Source organism: Fragaria vesca, linkage group LG6, assembly GCF_000184155.1.
Source record: "Fragaria vesca subsp. vesca linkage group LG6, FraVesHawaii_1.0, whole genome shotgun sequence".
NCBI classification, from domain to species: Eukaryota; Viridiplantae; Streptophyta; class Magnoliopsida; order Rosales; family Rosaceae; genus Fragaria; species Fragaria vesca.
This window is the reverse complement of record NC_020496.1, coordinates 29,247,989-29,256,097: the sequence shown is the minus strand read 5'-3', so window position 1 is coordinate 29,256,097 and position 8,109 is coordinate 29,247,989.

Below are 8,109 nucleotides of genomic sequence, written 5' to 3'. Positions count from 1 at the left end.
TGTAAATCAATATGAACCATAAGAGGAGAATAGTTTCACTTCGAAAAAATTCTCAAGGCATTCATTATTGCTAATGTGAGTACATCGAGGTCTCAAATAGACAAAGGACGTCGATACAACGCCTTAGTACATATAACTTGGAACGAAAATCAATGTCTAGCCGATGACATCAAAGTCATGGGTAGCTAGAACAGGATCCGAATCTTTGAAATTCGCGATCATGAGAATGACGTTCTTGTCCTCATATTGATTTTTCATACCTTTTTGTATGCATTCACAATTTAAAGGAGCTTGACAATCTTGAACCAGTGATCCGAAGATCCACAACGGTTGCATTAATGTCATGAGCTGACGTGAGTAGTTTTGACAAAATGGTGTCTAGACCGGGAGTGTCGCTGTTAGAGCAGGCAACACCTCCCCCTCTTTTCTAGACATCGGCACGACGTTTTCTGCCGTTGCCATGACCCATATTGTTGTCCCCACATTAGGGGATAATCCCAAATAAGTTTATCACATTAGCGTATATACAATTCCTGTTTGTATGATCAAAATCAAGTCTTGTTGGTAATTCCACACCAACTTGGAGGATCTAGAGAACTTGATGATGATCGAATCCGCTAAAGATTATGGATCATGATGCCACAAAAGATCATCGACAATATGTAGTCAATTAAGGTGGTAAGCAATCCACTTGACTAATAACTCAACAAGTAGAGTTATATGAACGTTTCGAGAAATGCTCCATGAGTGCATTCCACAGTACTTTGTGGTCATTACTTTTTGCACAGGTTGCCATTGAAGGCTTTTGTCGATGTGGCGCTTCAAAAACTTTGAGCGCATGAGATGTGAAATCTCGGCATCTAGGCTTGTTAGCCTGGGCGTCAAAACATGTGGTTTAATCCTTTCCAATCAAAAGTTCCACAGATACCAAGCGAAGATCCGCCTTAGGCATCTAGTACGTCAAAACTCAAAGGAGCAGAATGTTACATTGCTCTTGCATACAAAACCAAGCTGTTATGAGACTCGATAGAGGTCACAAACGATGCTTTTAATGGTTTGTCCTTCGGATTGATCATACACAATCCGAAAAAGCCGCGAATTGATCAAACACAATTCGGAAAAAGGCCTCGGATTGATCAAACACAATCCGGTGAAAGGTCGGGGTTGATCAAACACAACCCGGACAAAGAAACAAGAGTGATCCAACATACTCTTGACCCGCGAATAAAATTCCGGGATTTTTGGTACCTGCACACACAAAATCCCAAGCATAGAATGGAGATGGAGAAGGGAGGAAATGATTTTATCCTCCCCGAGTTATTGAACTTGGAAGAGTTTAAGGTTTCAAAACATAGCTTTCTAAAGGCTGCCGAGAGGAGAAATAACGTTTCGCCTACTTATACTTCGAATTTGGGGCTGAAAATTTGACAGGAGGAGCAGCTCTGGATGGGGAAGCTTCTGTCAAAATTTCAGGTTGATCGGAGCAAGGGAAGGTGGTGAACTGGTGGTCGGTAGCGGCGGCGGTCTGGAATTTTCCGGCAGCCGGTTCGGAGACTTTCTGGCCGGTTCTCAGGGTGAGGCCGGCGGCGTTGGATCCGTGACGGAAAGAGCTTTCTGGGGATATAAAATTCCGGCGGAGGGCAGTCGGAATTTTGGTCGGAAATCAGGAAAAACAAGGCTGCCCGATTTTAGGGTTTTGGTTTTTAGGGTTTGGAAAAAAATGGTGGGCTATTGGCTCTAGGGTTAGAACAAAGTGCATGATAACGTGATGAAGGATAAAGTGTAGAGACAAAGAGATAGCAAGAGAATCATCTTATTCATTGATAGGAGCCCTTTATATAGGGAATTACACAATACCAATATGGTAAGGATATGAATACATAGATCTAGTCTAACTACATATCCTATTGATTGGCATAAGGCCAAGGCACACATAGAGAATATCCTAGAACAAAAACAACTTTCTTTATTTTTATTTTATGTTTTGTTAATTAACTTATTTATCCTCCATAAATGATGTTGTTGTCATAACATATTGGTAAAGGGGTATTTAGGTAATGACCTACAATTTATCTTTCAGTCCAACTAATAATGAGGAAAACCTTATTATCTTGCTAATAGCTTCTTTTTTAACGACAATGATTCCTCGTAAAACATGAACTTTTAGCAAGGAAATATAATTTTATCGTTGTTGATCTAACATACTTTTCTGTGATAATAATGACGAAGTTGTAATTTTCTCGTTACTAGCATCTTCTAACTAGAAAACGGCTCCTCGTAAAAATGGACTTTTAGCGAGGAAACTCTAATTTTGTCACTGTTGATTTTGGCGGGTATTGTGCACTTTTCCACCAAATTAATAATGAGGAAAATTTTTATTTGGTTCTTTTGACGAGGAAACGGTTCCTCGTAAAACATAAACTTTTCGCGAGGAACCCATAATTTTGTCGCCGTTGAATTTGGTGGGTATTTTACAATTTTTCACCAAACTAATAATGAGGAAACTATTATTTCCTCGCTAATTGGTTGTTTTGATGAGGAACTAGTTTCTCGTAGAATATGAATTTTTAGCGAGGAAACCATACTTTTGTCGCTATTTCATTTGGCGGGTTTCCCTCTATTTTTCCGCCAAAAAAACAACGACGAAATCATTATTTCCTCATTAAATGTACATTTTACGATGAACAAGTTCATCACTAAAATATCATATTTCCTCGCTAACAAAATGACTAGTCATGAGACCAAATTATGATCATCTTTAGTGAGGGAATAAAATTTTCGTCGTAGAATGTGGTTTATTGTGTGGAAAATATGTTCCTCATAGAAAACATAATGATATTTAGTGAGGAAACAATATATTCCTCGTAAAAAGTAACAATATATTCCTCGTAAAACATTTTAGTTGTAGTGTCTTGACATTTATAAAATTCTCAATCTTCAGTTCTACCTGCTTTTCCCCTTTACCAGTAACTTCAACATTCGACTCCTTCGACAATTTTCCATTGCCCCTTGCGGAAGCTGACAAAGAATAATGCTCTTGAGGACCCTTCGATTGGTGAAGCTTTTTCTGTTGATGAAGCTTTTTCTTTCTCGTTAGACAAATCAAACTGTCATGAAGAGGTGACATCAGCCCATGCCCAGGAACTGGAAATGAAGTCATAACCTGTTATAACACATAAACAACATCCATCAAAACCAACCAGAACAGTTGAGGTCCATCTATCGCAAGAGAAACTGCATTAAAACCTACAACATTACCTGAATAATGTTAGTGGGAGACTCATCTGCAGTAACTTGAGAGGCAGGTGGCATCTCTCCACTTTCTTCGGGGCTATTCCCGAAAGATGAAGATGGGGAGTTAAGGCCAAGACCACTATAAATTGCTACGTTCTTGCATGATGTGTTATCAAAGTTCATTTTGATCCGAACCTTCAGTGTTCTTTGATTAGTTGGATTACTGGATCTATTTGACATCTCATCTTTCAAGGAACACCTCTCAGATACTTGGGTAGAAAGAACATATGAATTCTATTTAGATAAAACGCCCCCAACAACCCAAGATTTATGTGACAAAAGAGCAATGGGTGAAGAAGTTCCAGGCCTCACAGTTGGAAGTGCTTTTGAGAAAGCTTTCAAATTTTGAGACATCCTGTACGGTGACAAAAGCCCACAGGGCTCAAGTAACGTTGGATTTATCTCAAACCTCAATTTGACAAGATCTCAGCCAAATTTCTCTCCTTCCAACCAAATAACAAATATAAAAAATAAGAAAAATTCTAGAGTACCCACCAGTTTTATATACCATGGTTTTTTTGAATTTTTTTTACAAACATAAGAACATTTGGTTAAAACTTTTGTAATAAATGTTCATATGTTGTAATTATGAAGTGTGAACCAAATTTACATATTTATGACCCTTTTTACAAAATTGAAGACGAATGTGTTGCCGAATTGTAAATTTTCAGATTTAAACCAAATAGACCATTTGTCTTCGTTCACGTAATATGGTTATCGGTTTTGTAATTGAGTTGTATTTTTTATATTAAGAAAATAATTACATCTTTCACAACGCTTTTACAAACATAAGGACATTTGGTTGAAAAGTTTGTAATAAAATGTTCATATGTTGTAATTACGAGGTCTGGACCAAAATTACAGATTTATGACCCCTTTTACAAAATTTGAGGACGAATGTGTTGTCGAGATGGTAAATTTTCAGATTTAGACCGAATAGACCATTTGTCCTCGTTCATGTAATATGGTTCTCGATTTTGTAATTGAGTGATGTATTTTGTATTGAGAAAATAATATCATTTTTCAAAACGCTTTTACAAACATAAAGACATTTGATTGAAACTTTTGTAATAAAAGTTCATTGCTATAATTACGAGGTATGAACCAGATTTACAAATTTATGACCTGTTTTACAAAATTGAAGACAAATGTGTTGTCGAAATTGTAAATTTTCATATTTGGACTAAATAGACTATTTATCCCTGTTCATGTAAAATGATTCTCGGTTTTGTAATTGGGCGCTGTTTTTTGTATTGAGAAAATAATTACATTTTTCACAACGTTTTTACAAAGATAAGGACATTTGGTTGAAACTTTTGTAATAAATGTTTATATGTTGTAATTACGAAGTCTGAGCCAAATTTACGTGTTTTGAACAAATTTACTTATATTTGTGTAATTGTGTTGTTAAGTTTGTAAAATAAAAAAATAAAGATGCCACGTGTTAGAATCTAAATGGGTAAATAAAAAAAAATGTATTAAATATTGGTGGGTATGCTAACCTGTCTCAAAAAATAATTCTAATACTTCCATAGAACTTTTAGGAGATCTTGATGTGTTGCAGTTTCCCAACGGTGCCTTTGGAGTAGACAACACGGATGGAGATCGTTCACATGTAGGCAAAAATGAGCTATATCCACCATATAAGGCCCCTGACAGAATAATAGAGTACATATCCACCATGATGAGCCATTCACCAAGTTAGAGCAAAAGAACTAAAGCTTCAGTCTGTCCAACATTCAGGATAGGTGACTTACCCAAATTCTCAGTAAACAAATTCTCAGTAAAAGCCTCACCCTCGAAATTCTTCTACATGTCCCAGAACTTGATCAAGTTTGGTGTCACATACATGCATGAGATCAGAAGAAATGAAAAATAACAAACTAATCAAGTTTCCATTTTCAATAATCAAGGGAACGGAAATGAATACTGAACTATGTGAAGCAACCAGATCATCACTTTTCCGTTCACTTTTGTCTCTCCTTGTATCAACAACCAGATCATCATCAACAATATGTGAAGCATCGACAAGAAACACAACAAAGACGATCCAATGTAAGCACAAATGGGAGCTATGGAAGACCTTCATGAATTACAATAATAAGACTCTTTCTGGATAAAATGTTATTATACTAAGATGAATGCACACACAATTATTCAGTCATCAGCCATAATATGCACTTTCTTGATACACGAACTAGAAAATGAATCTAAATTGTTCCAAATCCAGTGAAAAACATCAAGCGGCAGTTTCATATGCTATTTGCATAACAACCACACTGGAACTCAATGCCGATTAAAATAAAAAAATAAAATAAAAAACTCTCATTTTATTTCATGCTTACTTTCCATCACTAAATGCTACATTGATTCCCATTCTAACTCAATCCCTTCCATCTTTCATCTATATTCTGATAAACCTAACAATCTTTTTAAACTCACTATTATATCCAATACACACACATTGAACTGCAATCGAAACTCACTTTATATCCAACACATTAGAAACAAATTCAACATCATTATCTACTTACAATCACCATCACACACTAAAGTTCAAAGCTTTGTAATGAAAATCAAACTTGAACTAGAATGCCCTTACAATGTAAGCAAAACGAGTGTCCAAGTCAATTTTTTCATCATCGTCGTCGTCCTTGTAATAGCAAGAAGCCTCGCCTTCTTCAAGCTCAGCACTATTATTATTCACCTCCATATCTCTCCCTAAACACCTCGAAAACAAACCCTAACCCTAACCCTAACCCTTTCGTTCCAAAACAACGCCCCCAACCTTCCCTAAAGTCCAGCATACCAGTCCAAAATTCCCAGAACAACACAAAACGCTCCCAGACCCACCAAAGCTCTCGGAAAACCCAACAAAACCCAGAAGTCTGAATCCGCTAACAGTTTGGAATCGAAGAAATTCACAGTCCGGCTATGAAGAAAATCCCCAAAAAAATCAAATAGAAATTGACGGAATTCATATGGAATCTGAACTGCCCGGATTGAAGTCGATGATGATCGGGGAATGGATGGCGGAGATTGGAGGGGAGCGATGATGATCGGAGAAACCTCAGTCGGTTTGTCTAAGACGGCGAAAGTGAGAATCGAATTGGTTTCTGTTTAACGCAGCGGCGCACTGTCTCTCTTAATTTTTTGGTTTTTTTATTTTTAAGGGAGAGAACAAGAGACTCTTGCTTTTCCTTGTTTGTCAATATTTTAATTTAATTATTATTATTTTTTGTCTAATTTGTTTTTAATTACAAATTAAAGATGTGGAGGCGCGTGGGCGCGTGAGGATTTGATAAGAAAACGGCGGGCCGTTCGACACGTGATCGTGGAGTTGGGATACCAACGACAATGGGACCCTCTTCGCAAACCTCACTCATAGGTGAAAAACTGAAAATTGAATGGGTTGTGTTATTCACACACCCATTTTCTCTGTTAACACACCCTTCTTATTTTTTTATTATTTTTTATTTAACTTTGTTTGAAAACTACCCAAAATACCCATAGGACCACTATCTTTGTTTTGAAAATGAAAAACGATGTAGGAGGTTAAGTACTTGAAGATCCCAGAAACGCAGCCACTAATTCTATGAAAACCCTCGGACCAAAAAAATAATAATTCTATGAAAACCAGACAAGAAATCCAATCCATTTATACCCAGAAAGATCCCGACTGTAACGGGAAAGTCCCTCCCTTCCTCGACCCGGTTCTAAAACTTGACTTGAATCATCGCTTCCGGCAAAACGCGTGACCCAAGTCCGGGTTTCGCCGCCGCAAACCGTGAAAACCAGTAACAGTCTCCGGGTCGACCCGGAGGGGGTTGGGATGAAGATGAGAGCTTTGAAGGGCAGAGTCGGGTCCTGCTGGCTCGGGTTGTATCGGACTGTGCGAAGCTGTGGTTTTAGGACACGCTCAAGGAGGCCAAGGGCGGCGACACCGCGATGCAGGTGTTAGTGGGGCATCACAGTGGTTATGGTGTTTAGAAAAACCCAGAAAAGAGACATGCTTGGATTAGTAGAGCTATTTTCTCTTCTTTTTATCTTTTCTTTCACACGTTCCTCTTGAAACCTCTTCTCACTCTCTCTCTCTCTCTCTCTCACAATCCTAAAATAAGCCAGGTGGGGCGATGAAGACAATCAGCCAGTCGTTTATGGTGTTGGCCACTACCAAAGATGAAGGCATAGGGATGGAGTTGTGGTGTGGCCGATCAGATCGTGCCGAAATGAGGAGAGAGATGGCTAGTACTATCTAGTTTTTGGGTATTTTGGGTAGTTTGCAAACAAAGCTAAACAAAAAATAAGAAGGGTGTGTTAATAGAAAAAATAGGTGTGTGAATAATTAACACAATCCTATTAATATGATAATTCTTTCCATTCTTCGTATTTTTCTGAATTTGTGTCCCATTTATCTCACTCTTCAGATTCAGATATCACATTGATCCCTTATTCCACATGTACTGTGGCTTTCCGGGAAGTGTTTGATCCATTGTGACCCTTTCACTCTAAAGCCTATAATCCCAACATTGCCAACGAATGAAACATTTATGTACAAAGTTACTGCTTTGGCACTTCAACGAATAGAATTATTATTATACGTCTACTTTGAACTTTGGTTCTTCTCCTTCTTGGGATCCGGCTCCTCTAAAGTGAGCAAACCATAAAGTTAGTAAATTTCATAAAATCTCTAACATCCATCTAATCTAATGGTTCAAATATATCTACGTTAAATAAAATCATTTATTTGAAAATCTATTCACTTTTTTTATATAAAAAAAATTTCTCAAAAAAAAAACAATAAAAAGTGGTTGT